The sequence below is a fragment of the Zonotrichia leucophrys genome, chromosome 1A (genome assembly GCF_028769735.1).
Source record: "Zonotrichia leucophrys gambelii isolate GWCS_2022_RI chromosome 1A, RI_Zleu_2.0, whole genome shotgun sequence".
NCBI lineage: Eukaryota > Metazoa > Chordata > Aves > Passeriformes > Passerellidae > Zonotrichia > Zonotrichia leucophrys.
This window is the reverse complement of record NC_088170.1, coordinates 3915877-3937334: the sequence shown is the minus strand read 5'-3', so window position 1 is coordinate 3937334 and position 21458 is coordinate 3915877. Positions and strand designations below refer to the sequence as shown.

General features: G+C 40.5%; 1 protein-coding gene across 10 annotated transcripts in view; it reads left to right on the top strand.

The window, feature by feature from the left end:
- CALD1 (caldesmon 1) overlaps nt 1-21458 on the top strand; it is a 202585-nt gene that overhangs the window by 101151 nt on the left and 79976 nt on the right. For 7 of the 10 annotated variants that reach the window (XR_010443035.1, XM_064735442.1, XM_064735460.1 and 4 more), the window contains one exon: nt 3108-3201. The exons of 2 other annotated variants lie outside the window; for them this stretch is intronic. The gene's annotated coding sequence lies outside the window, so the exon portion shown is untranslated. Of the gene's footprint in view, nt 1-1608; nt 1627-3107; nt 3202-21458 lie in introns of those variants that run through there. One more of the 10 variants, XM_064735451.1, reaches the window with a different exon arrangement.

Here is a 21458-nt window from a genome sequence, read left to right as displayed (position 1 = left end):
ACTGACTAGAGGATGAGTCCTCTTATCTAACAAGTTGCTAACTCAGAGTGCAGTAGGTAGACTGGGTTACCTCCTTTGTCACAAAGAACATTCAAATGCACTTCTCAACTACTCTTTATGTTCCCACTCTCTCCTACTGATGCAATTTCATTTTCCTAAGTGGTAACACATGAAAGTGGGACTGAAACCCAGGTGTGCTATTTCCCAGACAGCTTTTTAACCACCTTGCTGTCAGGTTTGGGATTGCTCCATTGTTTGGGATGCAATGCTGAATACTTTGTGTGCATACCAGAGCTAACTGTGCTCTAGGTGAGTGAGGACTCTGTCACAGGATTTTTTTTTCAGTGTTGGCAGCTGCTGAACCTAATGGAAAAAGGCTGCCATGGAGATCAGTAAATATATGGATTCCACCTTTGACTCAGGCATTCTGGAAGTCACAAGCTGTTGTAGGGTATTTGTGGGAAGCACCATTATATACTTTCCCTGTCCCTGTGTTCTACTCTAAACATCTGATATTGATCACTGCTAGGATCTCTTGGATAAAATGGAATACCTGCAACACAGAGTTTGATAACAGGGCCCTGTAACTTTATTTCCATTCAAAACTACCAGGTGTAATGGAACCAGGCTCATTAACAGAGCAGAGTGCAGTGAAACCATGCTTTTCTTTATTTTTAATAGCCCTCCCCAACCCACATTCAAATGTCACAGGTCAACTGCTGAATGACCTTGAATGGGATTTGTTTTCTCCAGTTTTTATAATCAAGAGAGCAGCAACTCCTGAACTTAAGCCACAAAGTACTTCTGATGAAGCATTTTTAAGAGCTTCCGATAAAAGCACTTCAGTTACTGAAATTGTGTTTAATGGCTACTGTCCTGTGTTATCTGGGAATCTATGATTCCCAGAATTCCCACTGGGAAAAGCAGTGCCCCTGTTAGCTGGAAATTGAATGTTGAATGTGCAGTGCTGGCTGGGTGGCAAGGCCTGGGGTGCTTTTAATGCCATTGCACAAATGAGAGCAGAACATGAACCCAAAGTTTATGGTCAGGGGAATTCGAAGGACTGAGGAATCAGGAAAAATGGTGCCAATTTTACCACTGAAGATGACAGCCCAAAGCGTGTCCAAACCTGAGGGATGTTTGCTGGATTGGAGGGGTTGGATTTATGGAGTCTGTTTTTTGACCTGAGCCTGAACTTCCTTCACGCTTAAGTTGTATAGAAATTACCTTTTTGTTAAATTGTTCATAACCCTCCATAGTCAGCTTACAATGGAATTGTGGTGGGAGAGAAACTCTTTTGGAAGGCAAGCACTGTGAGAGAATATTTCAGTCATTTTATTGATATCACAAGTTATGTTGCACTTGATTCAGGAAAGTGTTGATTTAGAACAGAACAAATACAAGGAGAGCAGCAGAAGAGGTCTTCATCATTGTGGGAAATAAAATGAAAATATTTTTGGGGGTTGTCTCCATTTTAGAGATCTTGAAGAGATTGAAAGAGAACAAATGGTCTGAAGCAGAAAAGAACTTTTGGACCCAGGACCCTCCAAAAGCATGATCTGAATGTCTTGAAGTTATTCCTGCTGAGAGTCAAGTAGGGCACATTAAACCGCAGAAATGAGCAAAGTAAGATTTTCAATTTAGTGGAAAAGTTGGAATTAATTCAGTGACCTGGAAGGGCTTTGTTACTCATGAGTTGAAGCTCTGCACTGATAGAGCCTGGTCTGCTCTTGCTGTTAGCAGGTGTAACCAGGGAGAGGAAGAAGATTTAAAGGTCTTGATTTCTCTTTTCATACCCTGAAAATCAGGGTTGATTTTTTAAATTGTTCTTTTTTTCTTATGTGATATATGTACAGTTATGCTCAGCATAAAATTGGGGTTGAGATCTCTTGAATCTAGTGCTGAAACTCCTAATACATTGAATCAAATTCCTGCCTTTGGCCACCCAGTATTTGCAATAATGTGAATTAGTGACAGGTGTCTTAAAACCTAGAGACCAGACTGTAAAATTGTTGTTGAAATTACAGAGCAGCCATTTATACTGAGTCCTCAAAAGTCTGAGTTTCCAGTGAATAACCAGAAATGAATGCAAGCACCAACCCCATGCTATTATCTTAAAATGACTGAAAATAGGTTGATTTTTAAATAATCCACTTCCTCTGTTGGCAGCAGATGTTCAACATGAAGGTATTTGGTTCTGAAGAGAACAGACCACTAGAGGCTCTCTGAAGAAAGCTTGCAGTTTTTATTCTTACTCTGGTGTGTCTGTACACTACCAAATAAGTAGCTGAATGTAGAGGGAAAAATACCCCAGTTCACTGAATCTTGTTTTTTCTGCATTTCCTGATTGTGGGTTTCTGCCAGGTCACCCAGAAATTTTTCAGGGTGGGAAGTCCATTCCAATGCATGGCAACCCTTTTAGGGAGCCACCTAATATTCTCAGAGAGCTCCTCCTCACACTCCAACAAGTTTTGAGTGTCATTGGCTTGTTTAGAGTTGATGCTGTTTGTACAATGATCTCAGGGTTTCTTTTATCCCTTCTGTACCTTTACTTCTGCAAAATGAATTCTGTTTGCCTGTAGAAATTCATTGCTATGAGCTCTTTCCCCCATTTGTAGTACTGACTTTTAAGTTTGATTAAACTGAATAGTTTTGCATCATCTACAGGCTGTCATCTTACTGTTTATTTGCTTTTGCAGAGTGCTTTTTGCAACATTTTTATACTGCATGGAATATCCTAAATCCTTAGAGGGGTGGGCTGGAAAGCTGTCTGTGCTGTGAAAATTCACTGCTGGTCAGACAAGATGTTTCATCTTGTTTTAACAACAAGAATCTGTATAAACTTCACTTCTTAAAGATGTCTTAGTGACTGATTTGGTTAAGAGGTATTGGGAAATCAAAATCTCCTTTGTCAAATTCTAATTTCTAGAGGTTTTGACAGTGGGTTTTATTGGTGTCTTAAAACTTTTAAAGTTTTATTCCATACTTAAGAAAACCCTAATTTTCTAGGGGTGTTATTAAAGCAGACTTTACCAAAGAAAAATGAAGAATGCAGAGTAATTATACCTTTGCTAAATAAGGTTCCTTTTTTTTCTGTTTTTGTATAGAGTTCACCTCATTTTTCTGGAGTCGTCGTTTTGATTCATCAAGCAGCTGGTTTATTACTGAAAAGCTCAGAATATTTCCTCTGATTGCCTTCCTGTGAGTGTGATCAAAGAAGTTACCTCAGACTTCCTCTCCTGTGGTATTCAGAAGCTGGGGGGGTTTATTTGAGGCTTTTTTTTTTCCTTGTGTGTTTTCTTATTTCTTTGGAGGCTGATCCAAATTCCTGTGAAAATCAGTGGAGAACCCTGCAGCAGACCCCTGACTCCTGTCCCTCTGGTGTCACTGACACCAGTGATTACTTTGTTCAGAATTGATAATTAATTTAAAGCATTTCACATGGAATTTTACCTTCAACTCAAAAATCATTGCATTTTACAGTAATCATTTTGTCGGTGTATGGCCATTCTTTTAAAAGCTCTGTTTCTCCACTGGATTTTAGCAATTTTTTCTTTCAGTGGAAACCTTAAATCATATTTATTTGTGTTATGATCATATGCTGGAATGCTGCTATCCTGTTGTGTCTTCTTTTTGGAGCAAGCAGGCTCTGAGAAGTGAGAGACCAAGTAACTGTGTTTACCGACCATTTACAACATGGAACACTTAGACATTTTTTTACAAACATTGTTCTTTCGCTGCCAGAACAAGTGAGGGCTCACAAACCGTTTAAAGGAAGTGTTTATAATGTGTGTAAACTTTAGCCCCTCAATATACGGAAATTCCAGGCTGGAGACAAACTGTGGACTGGCTCTAAAGTTTAAGGCAGTGCCTGTGACAGCAGCATGATGGGTCAGAAATATTGCCCCAGCATTGAGCCAGCTCCCTTAAATACCATCATTTTAAGTCAATTCAGGGTATAAGGAGCTGCTGGTCACTGGTAGGGGATAAATTTCTGTGTCTGGGCCTCCTCTGCCCCTCTTTTTTTGGCAAGAGCAGTGTGGAGCAGGAGGCACACACAGCAGAAGGCAGGACACTGCTTGCATTGCCTCTCATCTCCAGCAGCTTTCCCTCCCCATCAGGATTGCTGGGCCCGGGCCCATTTCAGCAGGTTTTGTCATCGTCCTTGGGGAAGCAAATTTAACTTTGTCTGCACTTCTGGGAAGGTTTGTGCAAGTGCTGAACGGGTTGATAATCGTTGCAGGCTGTTCTCTGCCCTGGGTGTTGTTCTGCAGTTCTGTGTTACTTTCGAGCCTTCGGTGGGGGGAGTGTTTAAAACTGAAGCCAGATGCAATCTGGTATTTCCAGTTGTAGGAAATGCTGATGTTTCAAAATTAGGATTTCTTTTCGATTCAGAACCGGCCAAAATGTTGTGGAATTTCCCATGGAACACTTCTTCCCATGAGATGTCTCGCTTAGAGTTCCCACATGCTTCCACAAGTAGTGCGTTTATGAGGTATTTAAATTCCTTAAAAATATGAATCCAGACAAAGGAGGCCATAGTGTCCAAAAGCAAGGGGGGTCATAAATGTGAGTCCTTTTCCCCTGTGCTGAGGATTGGATGTTCAAAGAGAGCAGTGACTGCCCTCCAGAGTGTTTCTGATACCTCAGCAGTTGGAATTGTATCTGTAGACAGGTGTTGAAAGAAGACACTTTAATCCTCAAAACTGAGGCTGAGCTGGGGCTGGTTCCTTATTTTGGTTCATAAATTGCATCTGAAAATCCACCCTCCAGGGACTAAGTCATCTTCTCCAAATGTAGGATGCAGGGTAAATGTCACCTCTCTCATGCTGAAGTCCCCCTAGTGCTTGCCCAGCACTTGTCAAGGTGACAAAAGAATTCTGTCACAAAGAAGTAAAGGCAAAATCTGATAATATTTTCTATATTTAACCCTCTCTTTCACATGGCAAAGCTGGTTTAACAGGGGGATGAGTTTTAGAGGATATGAATGAAAATACCATGGATTAGGCCATTAGTTGCCTTTAAAAAATCATTAAAGCAAATGTTGTGGACCAATACACTCATTTGGAAGGGAAAAAACCAGCATTATCTCAGTACTAGAAATGACACACTTCTCTGTCTGAATATAAAGGGCAGTAACAGTTTAGCATTATCATGACAGTCCTGTAAAGTCGTGTGTTAGTTTTTGAATACAGTCAAACCTGAATTTGGAAAGCAATCTAGCATGCTTATATGAATTACTTTCAGGACTAAGTGCTACCCTCAAAGATTAAGGTTCAGAGTCACTGGGTAGGGATGATTGTCTTTTATATTTCCTTGGAAATGTTTGTTTTGTTGAAAGATGTTTGCCATTAGGAAACATTGTGTAAGAATGGGTTTGGTCAGCTTTTCTCCTAAATAATCATTTAGGAGAAAAGCATTTTTGTAGAGTCTCTGAAGATATTTTCTATGGCTTTGTGAGGTAAAGTTAGATGGACAGAGGGTCTTCCTTCTCTCATCCCCCTTCTCTACTACTGGGAAAAGGAGGGGTAGAACTCAATCTTGCCCGAGTTTCCCTGTAACTTCTGGGACTTCAAGTTACCTCTGAGTACAACTGGGGCACTTTTTGGGAAAAGCTCTTTTGTGAGAGATGAGAGCCTGGTGGGTTTTGTTTTGCTGAGGAGGTTTTACAACTGTTTGGAATGGCTGTAAACAAAGCCAGAGCATCCTTTAAATATAGAAAGTTTTTCTTCATTTAAGGGTGAACCCAAACCTGTTGTGACTCATTCCAAGTTTTGGACGAAGAACTTTTTTTTATTTTCTAGAAATTACAGCACCTAGGATTTGTAAAATGGACACACTGGGTAGCTGAAGACCATGTCAGAACCTTGGCAGAACCTTGTCAGATAGAGATTTAAGAACATTTAAAAAAAAATATTTAAAAAAAATCTGAACAAGAAGAAAGATCATATGTAAGGGCAGAATCACTGCTGTGCTTGGACTGAAGGGAGTGGCGTTGGTTATTTGCATCTTCTCAGTAGGTGGGGAGCAGATCCAGCTCACTGGAGAGGAGGTGGCAGGAATGTGCTGCACTCTGGCTCTGCTCACGTCAGGGAGCAGTGACAAGCAGAAGCTGTGTCTTTGTCCTCTGTGCAATATTGCCCTTCTGAGTCAGGCAATGCAAGCACAGAGGGAAGACAGGCTGGGAGCTGGGCTTTTTCAGTCCTCATTGAGAGCTGCTCTCTCTCAGCTCCATCACAATGAGCTCTCCTGTCACTTAAAAACTGCGTTTCTGTTGCTGCTGCTTTGAACTTCCCAGGGCCATTGTTGGCTTGGTGTGTGTAACTTCACAGAGCACACCTATCTCTCTGATAAATGGGACCAATTGTCCAGAATCCTGATAATGATTACACTGTGCAGCATTACACTGTGTAATTGTGTAATTGTCCTTGCCCACAGTTTGGTGAGGCTTTCAGATTATGATATGCCTTGGCCCAGTATTTTTACATAATGTGGAAGTGAGAAATGGCTGAAATTTTAGAGTATCTTGTCTCCAGCTCATGTTGTGTTGTGCTGGGGTAGCCTCAGAAGCACACCATCCTTGTTAGATGTTGGTATGAACTGAGCTTGAACTTCTAATCTCTGGAAGTTCCCCATGCCTGTTTGCCAACAAGAGACTGATTTTTTTTTTAAATTTTTTTAAAATTTTTTTGCAACTTTTTCTCATGTGAGCTCTGTGGGTTTGGAACTGTTGAATCTTTGGCCTGACTCTCACGTGCACTTGAGTCCCTTTACACAGTTAAGGCATTCTGCTACAGGGGTCTTAAAATGAAAGTAGATGACATTTAATAGCTTAAATGAGAAACAGGTCCCCTAAAAAAAAAAAAGTGAAATTGGTCTTCCCTAAATTGTTGAGTGCTGACCTTGAAAAAACCCCTTACAGTCTCTGCAGGCAGACTGGAATCTGGAAAACAAGTACCCCAAACTTCAAGAGATTACCTGAGGCAGGGGTTTTTTCTGCTCTTCTTTTTAGGATAAAATTCTTTTCCATTACACTTAGTACCCACACTTCTGTCTTAAAGCACTCTTTATTTGTCACTGAACTTCAGAACTGATGGTATCGTATTCTCACCCTTCTTTAGGATTTTTAATTTGGTAGTTTTAACGGTTTATCTTTAACATGTATTTTGGTTATGTGAGCATGTTAAAGACCCTGTATTTTGAATATTGGGAGGGCTTTTTTAATGTGGGAGGCAACGTTTAAATATTTTGAGAAGGGGGAGGCAAGAAAAGCTGTCATCCATCAAGTGGCATTAAGTCCAACTTTGAAAGCTTGATACAAACTAAATCTGACTGTTAGTGCAGATATGATACAAATTAGCTGTGACTTTATGATACCAGCTGTTCCTCTGACAGGGTAAAAGGGCACATAGCTAGAATAGCATCTTTTGTTGAAAGCAGTGTTTCCCTTTGTTAAATGTGGGAGCCTCAGGCAAAAAAATCGTAGTCCGTAGTTATGTGACATGAGCAGCCTGCAACATGTTCATGGAGCTCAGGGGGCTTTTTACTGATGTTTTTCAAAGTCTGGGTTATCATAAATGTTCTATTTTTGTTGGTTTTATCACTGAGACACAAATCTCTGTCATGTTTTTCCCTCCTGTTAGAAGTGAGGATATTCTAAGTGCTGTTTTCCTTACACATACAAAGAAAATCCTGAATGACAAAACATGAGCAAAGTCTACAAAACTCAACATAAAATTTAATTGATTTAGTAGTTTTTGTTAATTGTTCTCTCAATCTTTTTTTTGTTATCAGAATTTTTAGGGCATTTTATTCCTTAAAAAGTCTACATAGTCTCTAAAAAAGTAACAGTGAGCACGAACTGAGATGTCCTTGCTATATCTCTGACCTTAACACCACACTGACCCTGGCTCACTCAGACAACAGAAATTTGGCTGTAGCATGTAAATAAACTGAAACAATGGGATTTATGAAGAAATCAAATTAATCTTAATTCTGCCACTGGACTAAGAGCCAGGAATTTTTCAAAATTTATTACTACAGGTACCAGACATGCTCCATTTGAATCAGTCAGGGAAGGGCAATATTAACAGTGGAGTTATGTTGTTGGTAAACAAATACTTAACCAGGAGTACTACAGGGAGTAACACTGGGGCTAGAACTGCCCAGAGAAGCAAAATTTAGGCTGAGTATCTTTTACCCTTTCTTAGCCACTGTGAGAGATGGTAGAGGAAACAAACCCACTTCCAACTGAAGATGCAGAAAATAAAAAATACATGTATGTAGAACTGTAGCAGGCATGTGAGTGAAAGGGCAGAGTTAAGTGTATTGAAAAATATTCACTTCTACTTGTAAACTTCTCGGAGTAACTTTTAAAGATAAATGCATTTCAAAAGAAAAATTGAGGGTGTAATAGCTGTTGAGTTTTCATGCATTGCTGGTGATAATATGAAGCATAAAACAGAAAATTCCAAGCACTACTAAATAGGACTCGGCCATTTCTATTGCAAACATCCAATTTTACTGCCTAACATCTGTTTCTGAAATTATGTGAAGTATTTATTTAAAATGTCTTACCATGATAGTCTAAGTGACAGGAGAACATCTTGTTTTCATGAGTGTGTAGAGGGGTATGTCAACAAACAAAGGTCTATACATGACATTTGAAGAACAAAACCCAACCACAAGGAGTTCCACATTCTGTCTTGATTTTTTTGTTGATGTAAGAGTCCCCTTAGCCAGCTTTCTCCTCATGGTTATATCCTTGCAAACCTGGAGTATCTCCAAGGAGAGCTTAATGCATCCCTTCCATCCATGCGAGGAGGCTGGGTATGGGAGCACAGGGCTGGCTAAAGAAGCAGCCCAAGTGAAAATGTGTGTGAGATGATAGAGAAATGTGTTAATCACAAATGGGAAGAAACAACCAAGAGGAAAAATGACATGGAGAACTGAAACAGGGCAGCATTTTAGCAAGAAAATTGTGTGCTATCAAATGTGTGATAGCTGCAGAAGCAATCATCCCAGTTTTATGAGTTTTATGGCCATGATATGAGAAGGGATGCTAGCCCCCAAATTCCAGAATTTAAATTAATCTTTCTATTATCTGAAAATGCATGCCTTTTAATGACAACAACTTCCCCCCTTCATTTTGAGTCCAAAACTATTGAGTAGTATTTTTCTGAGCTTCAAGTTGCCATATTCCTCTCCAAGATGCTGACATTCAGTGGTGAAATGATAAATAATATTGGCTCTTTTGGGTGTTTGGGAGAGGGAAGTTTGTACTCAGATGTGCCAGCTACCTCCCATCCTCTGGGACAAGGTATTTGTGCAGTGATGTGGTTGCAGTGAAATATTTGGGTGTCATTTCAACAGCACAAGGAGACCTGGGGCTTCTGGAGAAGCCTCTTTATCCACAGGGCAGATAGGTTATTCCTAAAGTTGAGTTACTCTGGGATTTATGGTTGATGATAAGGAAAATCCCTTTATTTTAAGTTCCCACTGTTTTGCAGATGCTGATCATGCAAAATGACTAAAGTGTGGGTGTTTCATTTTGTTACCCCTCTGGCTGCCACCCTCATGTTCGTTTATGTCTCAAATTAATTAATTTGTCAGCAAATCTTTATTTGTTATGGTTATTTAGAATCTGAGTTTTCCCTTTGGAGGGAGCAAAACCTCTGTTCTGTAGGAGTAAAATTGGCCAAAGTTGACATTGGAAGTGAGTGAACATTTAAGGATTTGCTCCTGCCAGTCAGTGACATGCTGAACATTAGGTTCATTCCTACATATCTGTATTGATCTTACAGGTTCTTTTCTTTACCCCCCTTTTCCCCTTTCTTTCCATCTCTTGCTTTCAATTTACTTTCGTCTTTTAATTTCTTCCACTCAGCCCAAAGCAAAAATCTATGAGCAATGGTCTTCTTCAAAGCATGGAAGCTGGCTCCAAAACCAACCTTGCTTCAGTTTTAAAACTTTGCTTGAGGGAGCCAGAATCCCTTTACTTAAATGATTTAATTTTCAAGCAGTATGAATCATGCTGCAACTGCACAAACTCTGGCTAGAATGTATTGTACATATGTTTGTTCTTTAGGCAGTAAGGAGAGAATACAGAACTGGAGGTCATTTGAGTTACAACTGCTTTGGGGGATTTTTTTTTTTCTCTAAAACATTCCTTCTAACAAATGCAGTTTAAATGGGTTTGTTTATACGGCGTGGAATTGGAAAGGCCCAAACTAACCAGGCTTTACACAATGTGGCCTTCTTCCAAATTAATCTAAAATATTTTAATCCCTCTGGAGTTTCTTTATCCTCTGCATCTGGGCTGTAGTGGAGACACATTTTTAACATTTCTTTGAGGAAAATTACCTTTTTTTCCCCTCCAACAGTACTCAGCAAGGTCAATGGAGCACTGTTATATGCTATTTAAACATCTGAGATTCATCATCTATCTGCACAACAGAAAGAATCATCATAAAAGCTCTAATGAATCCCGACTGCTAGCCAAGTGAGGGAGTCCCCTTACGGATGCTGGGGATTAGAAACAAAGAATACATGCAAAACACAGGTTTTTACACTTCAGCTTTTGCAATTAATAGCTAAACTACCCCTCAAGAAGGGAGCGGGGGATGTTTGTGACCCCCAGAACAATTCTGGCAAATCACACCCTGCTGGAGCCAAGTGCTGAAGTCATTGCAGGGGCCAGAATGTCCTGTGGGTCTGGCTGGGAGAAAAGGGGTTCACTCCCCTTGTGGGACCAGCCTGGAGGGGCTGCTTGCTCTGGGAAAGGGGATGCTCCAAGCCATGGGCAAGTTCCCATGCTGGCCATCTCAGCCTCTCCTTGTGTGCCTTTTCTTGGTTTTAAGCCTTTCTTGCTTTTCTTGTTCAGTAGCAGGCTTATGAGGCTGTGCTTGTTTTTACTACCTGGAAATTGAAATTCTGAGAGAGGCCTGAAAATTTCAATTTTTTCTAAAATTATTTATCAGGCATTTCATAAGCCACTGCTGCTTATGAATCCTTCAGTTGCCTGTAGTTCCAGTAAGCCTGAAATGGCCACAGGGAGAAGATGAAGCTTGGATTTTTGGGATATTTTATCTGGAAAACTTAAATATGGGCATTTTTATCTGAAATAATGCTATTTAGCTTTGCTTTTCTTTTGGTTTTCCTTTGTAGATGACACCAGGGCTGGTTTAATATCTGTGTTTGTTCTAGACTCATTGATCCTCTGAATCCTGCTGGATCATGATGTTCAGATTGTCGTAGTTGAGACGGTCACAATACAAAGCAAACTCCATTTTCAGAAGGCTTCAGACCCATTTTTATTATAGCATGCATGCTTTTTATAAATTCTTACAAAACTCAGGAGTTTACACTTGGTCAGGAAAGACAAAGTGCTTATTGGAGTAGACAGTTGCACGTTTCTCTTATTTATCCTTTCTTTCTTGGTTTCTGTGTTAACAACCTAGATAGGAAATTCTTTCAGGAGTAAATCTGGATCCTCTTATCAAAATTCTCTCTGTCTCACAGAGGTCTCTGTAAAACCTCTTCCCCATCAGATAACTTTAAGACTGAACCTCTGAGGGAAAAATGAAATACTGAAGACCTCTGTCCTCTGAAGGGTTTTACCACAGCTGGTTTTTAATTCTCATCACTGAGTCCTGCAGGGACTGCAGAGAAAGGAGCTTCTCTGCCAACCCAAGGACAGGCTGGTGGCTTTGTCCTTAGTCCTGGTGGATTTTTCCTTTCTCAGCTATAATGTGTAGGGAGCAACAGTGTTCTCCTGCACAGGGGCCTGCAGGATGTGGGCTGTGGGATGGCACACTGGGACAGCGATGGGCTGGGTAAAATCATCTACCCAGACTGTCCCTGCTTTCAAATAGAGTCATACCTATCCCAAACACATTTTCCCCATAGTCAGAGGTATTTTGGGACCACTGCAAGCCATACAGTAATGGAATAAATTCCAAGTGCAGCAGGAGACCACATTGAAGGGAAAACTCATTATGTGCCAAGGGCATTTCTTTGACTTTTTCTACCGGTGCTGGAAAATATCCCCTAAATAATACATCTGGGTGTGGAGGAGAAGAGAGGGAAAAGATGAAAAACAATCCTTTAAATTCAGTAGGAGCCTATTTAATGGCTTGTTTAATCTGCCAGCTGGCACAGCATTGACTTCTTGCTGCACATACTTTAAGAAGACCTATGTAGTTCTTGGAAGTGAGTTTATATTAAGTTGTAGAAACTTAAATATGGATAAATTGGCAAGGTTGCTTTTTGGTACTTAATAGAAATCAAGAAACTGCTTAGTCATCTCCAAAGATATTTGTCTCCTTTTTAATATAAATACCAAAACAGTATGGACTTAAAGCAGTAGCAAAGATAGTAAAAATTCAGATCTGTTCCCTGGGTGTGCCCTCTTTGAGATATGTGCACATTCTTCAGACTTTGAAATAATGTGTATTCCCTATACAACACCTTGCTTTGGGCAGTGTTTTTATAATGCTGTTTGTGGCACCATTTTCTTTGAAGTAACGTTATGAGTTTGCACATTATGAATTTGTGTCTTGCGCAGCATCCCTGGCTAAGAAAACTGGTGCTATCTTTAGTGGATTTTATTAGGGGTGTCTTGCAGATGGTATCACCTAATCGGTTCATTTATTTTATGTGACTCTAAGTGTTGATGCATTTGGATTTTAAGTGGCTTTGTGTAAAGGTAGATGGGTGCAACTGAGAGCAAACTTGATGTGCAGTGTGATGTAAATAATTACATTTACACTTCCTGAAAAGTCAGGCTGCACCAAGATGCATGTCTTCTGTTTTCAGTTACTTTCAGTAGTGGAAAAGCAAGGGAGAAAGGATTTAACTAGAGAGCAACCTGTCTTTTATGTTTAAGGGACTCCTTTAACAGGATCTGAAGTGACACTTGTCAGTATTTACAAGTTGTAAAGGTTTTATTAGGCTCAGGTAAGCACTGAAAAATCTGACTGTTTGTTTATGATTTTCAGATGTGGATTTTATTTTCTTTGTTCTCCTTAAGAGTGCAAGCTATTTTCAGGTTAGTGTGTTTTGGTTTTTTTTTTTTTTTAATCTGGAGTATGGATTGCAAGTTTGCAAGCATTATCATCTGGGACTTGGGTTTGATTCTTCTCTCTACACATCCAGCTACATTTTGTGGCTGTGAAAAATGGGCTTCATGTGCCTTTGGTGCCCAGAACTTACACTGTGAGCAGTTGTGTGCTCATGTCTGAGCTGGGTGGAATTACATGGCAACAGGGGAGGCTGGAGGAGAGCCCATAGGGGTTTTGGAAGCATAGGGAAGAGGATTTAGGGAATGGTAGTAGGTAACATTTAGTACAGAAATGGTTTTTTTCCCCCACCTATTTCTTTGATGGATTTTTTTCTTTTTTTTTGCCTCTGAACCACACAGACATTTGAGGCACTGTTCCTAAATAAATGAAGAATTTTGAAAATTTATTTACTTTATGCAGTGCTCAAGCGAAACTTTCTTTTGTCACGTTAAAACAAAGCATTTATGTGTGACTTTGTGCACACAGGACACTGCCAGGTCTCACCTGTCTTGTTTATTTGACTCTGAGCCAGGCCAAATCCTCACTGTTTTGGGTCTTCTGGTTTGGTGACATTGTTTGTTTCCTTGTTTTCAGCTCAACTCAGCCCATAGTGGAGGTGTATGATGTAGACTTTGAGGGATACACATCTATTTTGTGATACCCTGTTTGCATGGTCATGTTGAAAGGCTTTGTGTTTGTGCTACCCTGCTTTACCTCTTTAAAGCCAGGACTGACCTCCTGCTTCAGCTTTCAGCCAAAATGACATGGAACTGCTGCTCATTAGAGATAAATTAATAGACCTACTTGGCAGGAAACAATCTGGGTTTCATTTTTAAAGATGACCAGAAGTGTGAGCTGGAAAAGCCCAGCAGAAATTTCTGCAGCTGGATCCATGCCAGGAGGAATTCCAGAAGTTTCCATGATGTTCTGCCATGGAATAACTGGACTTGGAGCTGCTGTGTGTCCATCATGGTGACATGTGTTTTTTAGTGTAAGTGTAAAGATATTGGGCAGGAAGATGAGTTGAGGGTTAAAAGCAACTGGCAGCACCTTGAAAATTTGTGGTTCATTTCTTCCAAGGAACTGGCTGGATTCAAAATACTCAGTGTCTCTTGGGGGAAAACTAGTTCAGCATCAGCAAACCAAAGAACTTTAGTTGTGTTGTGGTTTTTTTGGTCATATTTCTATTTTCTTTAAAAATGTAGGGATGATGTCTAAAACCTAGTATTGTTGCTTGGTGTTGACTCAATAGAGCAAGCAACAGAGACTCCCTCAATGCTCATTAGAGTTGATCCTAGAGCTGGATCCTGGAGCTGCATGTTTTAGCACAAAAAGGGTTGGAAACACAAAACTGAAACCACAGTAAGCTGGCTGCATTGTACCTTCATATTATTTTCTATTACTATTTTATGACTGACTATGTAGCTTAATGTATCATGATTTTCTGTTTTGAAACACGTTCCAGAAAACATGTGGAGTCTGAAGCCTGGCTGAGTGAATATTGCTGTTGGAACCTCACCTTAAGATTTGCTCAAACATTTTATTATTTTTAATGGCATTGCCTTAGCCTTTTAATTCAAGATGTGAGAGATACAGAGAAAGTGTGTAAATAGAATGCTAAAACATTTGTAAACCTGCTTGGGAACAAATACATTCAGGAAATGTATTGGTGAAGCCTCTCCACAGTTGTGCAGAGCTTCTGCCTGTGTGATACTCTTCTCTATTCTCTTTTTTTTTTTTTCCTAGTAGAAATTGGTGGGAAATTGGCATTGTCATTTAACAGAGCAAGAACTGCACTAATCTTGTGATTAATTAGCAAAATGAAGATCTTTACTGGTAGAAGCAGATAAAAGGCAAGGGTGACTAGTGAGTGATATCCCATGAGCTTGCTTTCAAGTGTTTGATTGCAGGAAAAAGTGATCACAAGTCAGAGCTCAGTTGGGGATGAAGCACTTTTACAAATGGTTTTGTGGACTACAAAATCCCTTATATTTTTTGTGTTTTGCCTCATTGACATTACCTGGGTTATTCTCGCTTATAGTTAAACATTGGTAAGGGGCAATGAAGCTTTCTCTGCACTTTGTATCTACAGCAAAGGCTGTGTTTCCTCAGTGGTAATGGTACATGTGAAAATAACTTATTTCCCACAAGTAAGGATTGAAAGAGTAAAAGCCATTCTGTCTTTGCATGTGTGTGCATAAAGATACGAGTGCATGAAGCAGCCTATATTGGCAAAATCTGAGATTACACCAGCTTCTGGCATGCACAGTATGCCCATGGAACTTCCATTGTGCATATTAGATGATTCTGGCCTGTGAGGGTGGAATCCAGCCCTGATTGAAGTCTCTGGGAATTGTGCCAAGGATTCCAACAGGACCCAAGATTTCAGCTCTAGCTTGTATATGAATAATATTTCAGTGCCTTCTGATCTTTGGGGACCACATATTTGAAATAATTCAGAGGACACTTGGAGGGGAGAGTCAAGGGTCAATGCTCCTGCCATGAGAACCAGTGGCTGTGCCAGCAGCTTCCAGCTATGTCCTGTTTCTTCCTTCTTCTGCTAATGGGAAATGATGGACAAATGTCACAGAGATCAGGGGTGGGACCAGTACATGCAAATCCAAATGCCAAAAGAAAGATCTGCCTGGCCCTTAAATCAATGTGCAGGAGAGGAGAGGAAGGAAGGAGGAGGAGTGGAAATGGCAGTCAGCCTGCCTAAGGGAATAAAGATAAATGGGGACTTTCCACTGCAACTGGCTGGCTCTGAGATGAGAGCTCCTGCTGCTGCAGCAGCACCAATGTTTGCTGACACCTCTGGGGCAGTGCAGCTCCTGCCCCAGGGCTGAATTCGTCATGGGTACAAGAAATGGACCAGCCATGGATCGTTAGTGGCAGACCCTGATGCCTTAGGGTTTTAGCTTTTGTAGTTTTCATATATTTGCAATCCTGCAATTCTTAACTCTAAACTCCATACAAAATGTTGGCTCCTGTCTTCCCATTTTGGTCATACAAAACAATTTCCTCTCCAGGCCTGGGAATCAAGGACACCTCACTGTGTCAGGCCTCAAGAAATGTAGAGGAAAGTGAGTTGGGAGCAGGGAGCAAACTCGGGGGAAACAGCTTCATTACTTCACTGAAGCTTTAATTGGAAGATTCACCCTCAAGATGCAAATGGACCAAATTTATAAAAGTATGAAAGCTGTGACCCGTTTTCCATTTTTGGGTGTTGCCCCTGAGGGGCTTTGTCTGCCCTAGGAGTACCTGAAGGCCCTTCAATACATGTAACTGCTTTTTATTCCCTTAATTTTGTCTGGCCTCTGTTTTTAGGTAGTCCTGAAAAGGCATCAACCCAAGGAGTGAACTCTGGCAGGAACAAAATTCTATAAAGAGCTCCCTGTCAACATTTTAATGGGGTTCTGTAGCAGTGGGAGCTGTCACAGGGCCTGGCACCTTCAAGAACATTTGTGATGTACACTTTGTTAGCCTGTGCTGGAGGCAGGGTTGGTGGAACCTGTTCAGCACCTACTGCAGCTGAGGGTCTGGACCATGGCCTGGTCCTTTGGGCCACCAGTAGCTTGCAAAGCACCAGATGTGAATCTCTTTTCTGTGTAATCACTGCAGATTTTTGCTCAGGGTACCACAGAGGTGTTCACTAATCTATTCATCAGGTTTTCAAATGCCCCACCAGTGTACATGAGCTGCTTTCACTCCCATGGAAGATGAGATGGAAAATGTACTTCATACCAAAAGCAGAGATTTTAACAGATGGGGGGTTTATTTCCTTGTTGAAATTCTTTGTAATTGAATGGCTTTTTCTCATAAAGTCAGTTTGGAAATACTCCTGTAGCTCTAAGTGAAAATTTTGAAGAACTGAAACAGGGGACCTTGAGAAAACACCAAAGTTTGATTTTCTTATGCTGAGGTTGGTTTGCCATTGATGAATTTCCCTTGGAAGTCCTAAGAAGCATGGTCAGATGAAACAAAGAACAGCTAAGTAGGAATAAAACTGTGTTCATGTGACCTAGTATATTTATTTTGCCTCAAATCCCAAATGAGCTATTCTGTTTGGGAAGGAATAAAGCTGCTTGATACTGGTTTGTGGGTATGTGTGTATATATGTATATGTACAAGAGTTTATTTTCTGCAGTCAATGTGAATGCTTGGCCAAATTTACAGAAACAATTGCAGATGTGGTTTTGCATGAAAGGAACATTGAAAATGAATTTATGGAGCCTTACTGTTGGTAATATATAATTCCAGTGATATGTAACATCTTGGATTAAAGAGGGAGCATGCATGAGGTGTGACAAAGGAGAAATCAATCCTTTGAACTGCACCTTTTGATTTCAATGAAGTCATGCCTGTTTCTAAAAGACCTGAGTGGCACTGAATGCTTCCAAAGCAGAATTAATAGGGGAGCAATGAAAATAATTTCCAAATGTTTTCTGACAGATTTTAATAAAAAACACATTTATTTGTTATGACTGAAGATAGATTAAGGAACTCTAATTCTCCCAGATATTGCAGTAGAATGCCTGTCATACCTGCATTTCACGGGTGCCAGATTAAACAAGTCACATTTAGACAATGAGTGTTGCTTGCTGAGTTGCTTTCAGCTTCAAAAGGGGCAATGGAGAGGTTATGTTTTCACTTCTGAGGTGGAGGAGGTAGAAAGAAAGGGCAATGGTAGTCTTAGGGATACAGTGCATGTCATGGCATTTAGCCAGCTAATGTGAAATATTCTTTGTGCTTCTCACTGACCAGTCCTTTGCTGACATTTGGAAGGTCCATGCTTTGAGACCAGGGCCTTGAGCCACCTGAAGTCGGCACAAATGGGAAAATGAGACACTTGGATTAATGGAGTGCTAGTCACAAAGCTGCATGAAGTCTTGGTTTAAGTCGAAATTTGATGGTTTTGGTGGTAGTATTAAGAAAAATAAAGAGGGTAATGACAGCAACTTAGGTCAGAAGACAATCGAATGTTTAATTGCAAGCACATGGGTGTCATGGTTTGGCATGAGAGACATTGAGGGAACTGATGCAGAGCTTTGCATGCAAACCATGACAATGGGAAACCTTTGTGTAGCTGGACTTGGAAGGGTCCTGAAATTTCTACCAGCTCCTGCAGAACTGGGATTGTGCAGGGTGGGCCTGTGCTGGTATCCCACCTTTATTCACCATCCTGAGAGGCTTTTTGGGCTCGGAAAGGGAGGGGACACACCTGAGGGACAGCGTGCAGAGGTCTTGAGAAACGATGGGAAATTCAGCAGATTTCTCTTGTTACAAAGAAACTTAGGCCAAATCCTCTTGCTTCCCTTCAGGTGAATGAGGAAATTGGGAAATTTGCTGTTGTACTAAGAGGGAAGTAAGATGGAATGTGCTTGTGTGATGCAGTCAGCAGGCATGGCCAGCACAGAGCCTTGTGCTGGTGCCTTGTGAGGGCTGAGTTAGAACAGAGGCTGGGCAGAGTTAAAGAATAAAGCAGAGATTTATTAAAAGGCCTCAATGGATCCACCTTGAGCAGCACAAGAGCCTAGCCAGGGCTGCACCCAAGGTGAACCAAAATGGCCCCAAAATGCACGAGCGGGCACAAGGTCCCTCACTTTTAAAAATTTTGGTTAATTTGCATATTGTAATTGTCCAGATACTTTCGGTTTAGGTTATGCAATCCCATCCTGCTTGTTTTTCTCTCTTCAGCCCACGTTGTTTGTGCTTTTGGGTCTGAGATTTGGATCATTTGTACTTGGTGCCCAGCTAGAGAAGGAATTGTGTTGTCTCCCTACTCTGTGCACAGAGTTCACCATCCCCTAATCTGAAGCTAAGACCCACACACTAAAGCAGCACAGAATCTGAAAATATAAAAACTAAACCTGAGGCATCAGTGCAGTACATGGCCGTATCATATCAGTGGATTTGCTTTTGTTTGAAGTTTCTTGGCGTAGCCAGGTTGAAGCTGGTCTAGAAGTTCAGCCTAAACATCACAGAAGGGTGACTGGGAGGTCTTGAAAGACATTTCTTGTTCAAGACTTGAGTAGTAGTTTGCATTTTGCTTGCTGCCAGACTGGCTCATCTGTTTTTAAGACCCCCTGGATGATGAGTTCTCTATGAAACCAGTGCTGGGAATAAGGCGAGGACAGTGTTAAATCTGAGCCACAGCAGGAGGTTATTCTGCTCTCCATCCTGGATTATACAATTATATGGTTGTGTGTGTATTTCTACTCAGCCAATTTATTGTTTGCTTTCAAAAGGCATATTCCCACCAAGCACTAGTAAAATATTTTGTCACATATTTGCAATTACCATGTGCTTTCCTTTGATTTTTCTACCTGGATGAAAGCTTGAAGAAAGAAGACAAAATTTTCAAAGTCTCTCATGGGAGAGGGATTTGCGTGTGTGTGCTTTGTTCTGGGAGGGATTAAATGTGGCTGTCCTTGAAGAAAATACTTTTTATCAAGACAATGAAAAACTGAACAAATTTTAGCAATAAAGCATAGTCAGCTGAAGATCAAAGGCATTATGTGAGGTGCAGGGAGGGAGGGAGGGACTGGTATTGCTTTTGAAGGATTTTTTGGGAGAGATGATATTTTCAGGGCACATATTTTGCTGTGATTCTGGTTCAAGCAATCTGGCAATGCAGGTAAAGTCTTCCACAAGTCCCTCTTTTGAACCTGGTGGTGGAAAAACCCCACAAGTTTAATTCAGATTATTTCAGTGGTGTAAAAGCTGAAAAGATGCTCAGGGTCTTGTTTTGAAGTAGAAACAACAAAATGCTAAGTGGTGGATCTTTTCACACTGTGAGAGTAGCCCATCTTCCAGTAATTTGCACATTGGTGTGGATGCCAGAGGAATAGAACTGCTCAAATAATTTCAGACATCCACATTTATTCAATATATACATATATATATATATATATGCTTCTTTAAAATTTATTAGTGTCTAGGTGAATTTGATGAAAAACATGCCTGAAAATAATTTGGAAAAAAATAAATTGACATATAAAAATATTTTCCATTTTAATTTGAAACTCCAAAATTTTATGTTTAAAATAAAACTAGGGAATTTTCTGTTTTGAGGTTGAATGAAACATTGCTTTTGAAACAGTTTTCTTGGGATAGTTTTCCTCTTTTCAGAAAATAAAACTTTTTTTTGTTTGATACCAACTTATTAAAAATAAGTGTTACAGGGAAATAAACATGCAATCAAAGTGTAGAAAAATGAAATGTCTTTGCATGACCTTCCAAAGTGTGCAAAGACATTTTCCCAAGTGGCTTTGAAGCCAGGCCATGGAGGGGGAGCTGGGTGGAGTGTTACATTTTGTCCCAGGATGTTTGTACTCATGAATAATTTTAATCTTAAAAAAGAAGCATTAAAATGTGCACACTCAAAAAAAAAACCCCAAATAAAATGCTTGTAGAAAACACTTTTAATTATTGATATCTCCATCAATAAGTAAAGCAATTTGTGAGTCTTCTGAGGATCTTTGATTTTATACCATGTACAGAAAATGTGTATTGTATTATATATTTTTGTGGAAATGGGAAGAATTTTTAGATGTTGTTGTCAAGTGGTTCTCAGAGGCTGAAAGACGTTGTCATTTCTGGGGAGACAGTGAACAGCACTGAATAAGTGACTTCTTCAAGTGAACCTTCTGGCTGATGCCTCCTTTTCTTGCACTAATATGGCCTTGCTAGCTAAAGGTCAAACTGCTGACCTGAACTCCTTTTCCCAAGCGGCTTCCTGAGTTTTGGAAGAGAGATTTGGATTGAAAGCTTTCTGAATGTTATGCAGTGGCTGTACCTCAGTCCTTTGAGAGGAGAAACTACACTGGGATAAACCCTTGACATCCTCCCAAGGCATCCATCCATCTGATCTTCATTGCAAGACAGAAAAGTATCCTGAGATTGGGGAAAATCTGCTGCATCAGTGAACTCCTTATCACTGCTGGGCAATCTCCCCAGTGCTCCTGGGGAGGAAAAAGAGGGGAGGAAGAACAGAAATAGTTCTGGATTGCTGTTATTGTCATCCTCAGGCTTCCTCAGCGAGGAAGAGCTCGACCTTTTGGAGATGGGAGGTAGTGCTGAGGACCATGTGGAGGATGGGCTGGGATATTTGGAGAGGGCATGGGGGTAATGTTGGTGCACAGAGCCTTGAGGGGATGCAGTGAGGGATGTGCTTGGCTGGGTGGGAGCTGATGAAGGTACACATAAATCAAATATCAAAGCACGTCTGCTTTGGGGAGGCAAAGCAGGAAAAAGCTTTGGGGTTCTTGTTTCTAGCGTGTGAGCTGTCATCCTAACAACCAAATATTTGTTTAAATCCCTGATGGTGACTGTGCTCCACAGACTAAATGCTGCTGCCTGGTAAAGTCTTAATTCCTGAGCACACTGTCATTGCAC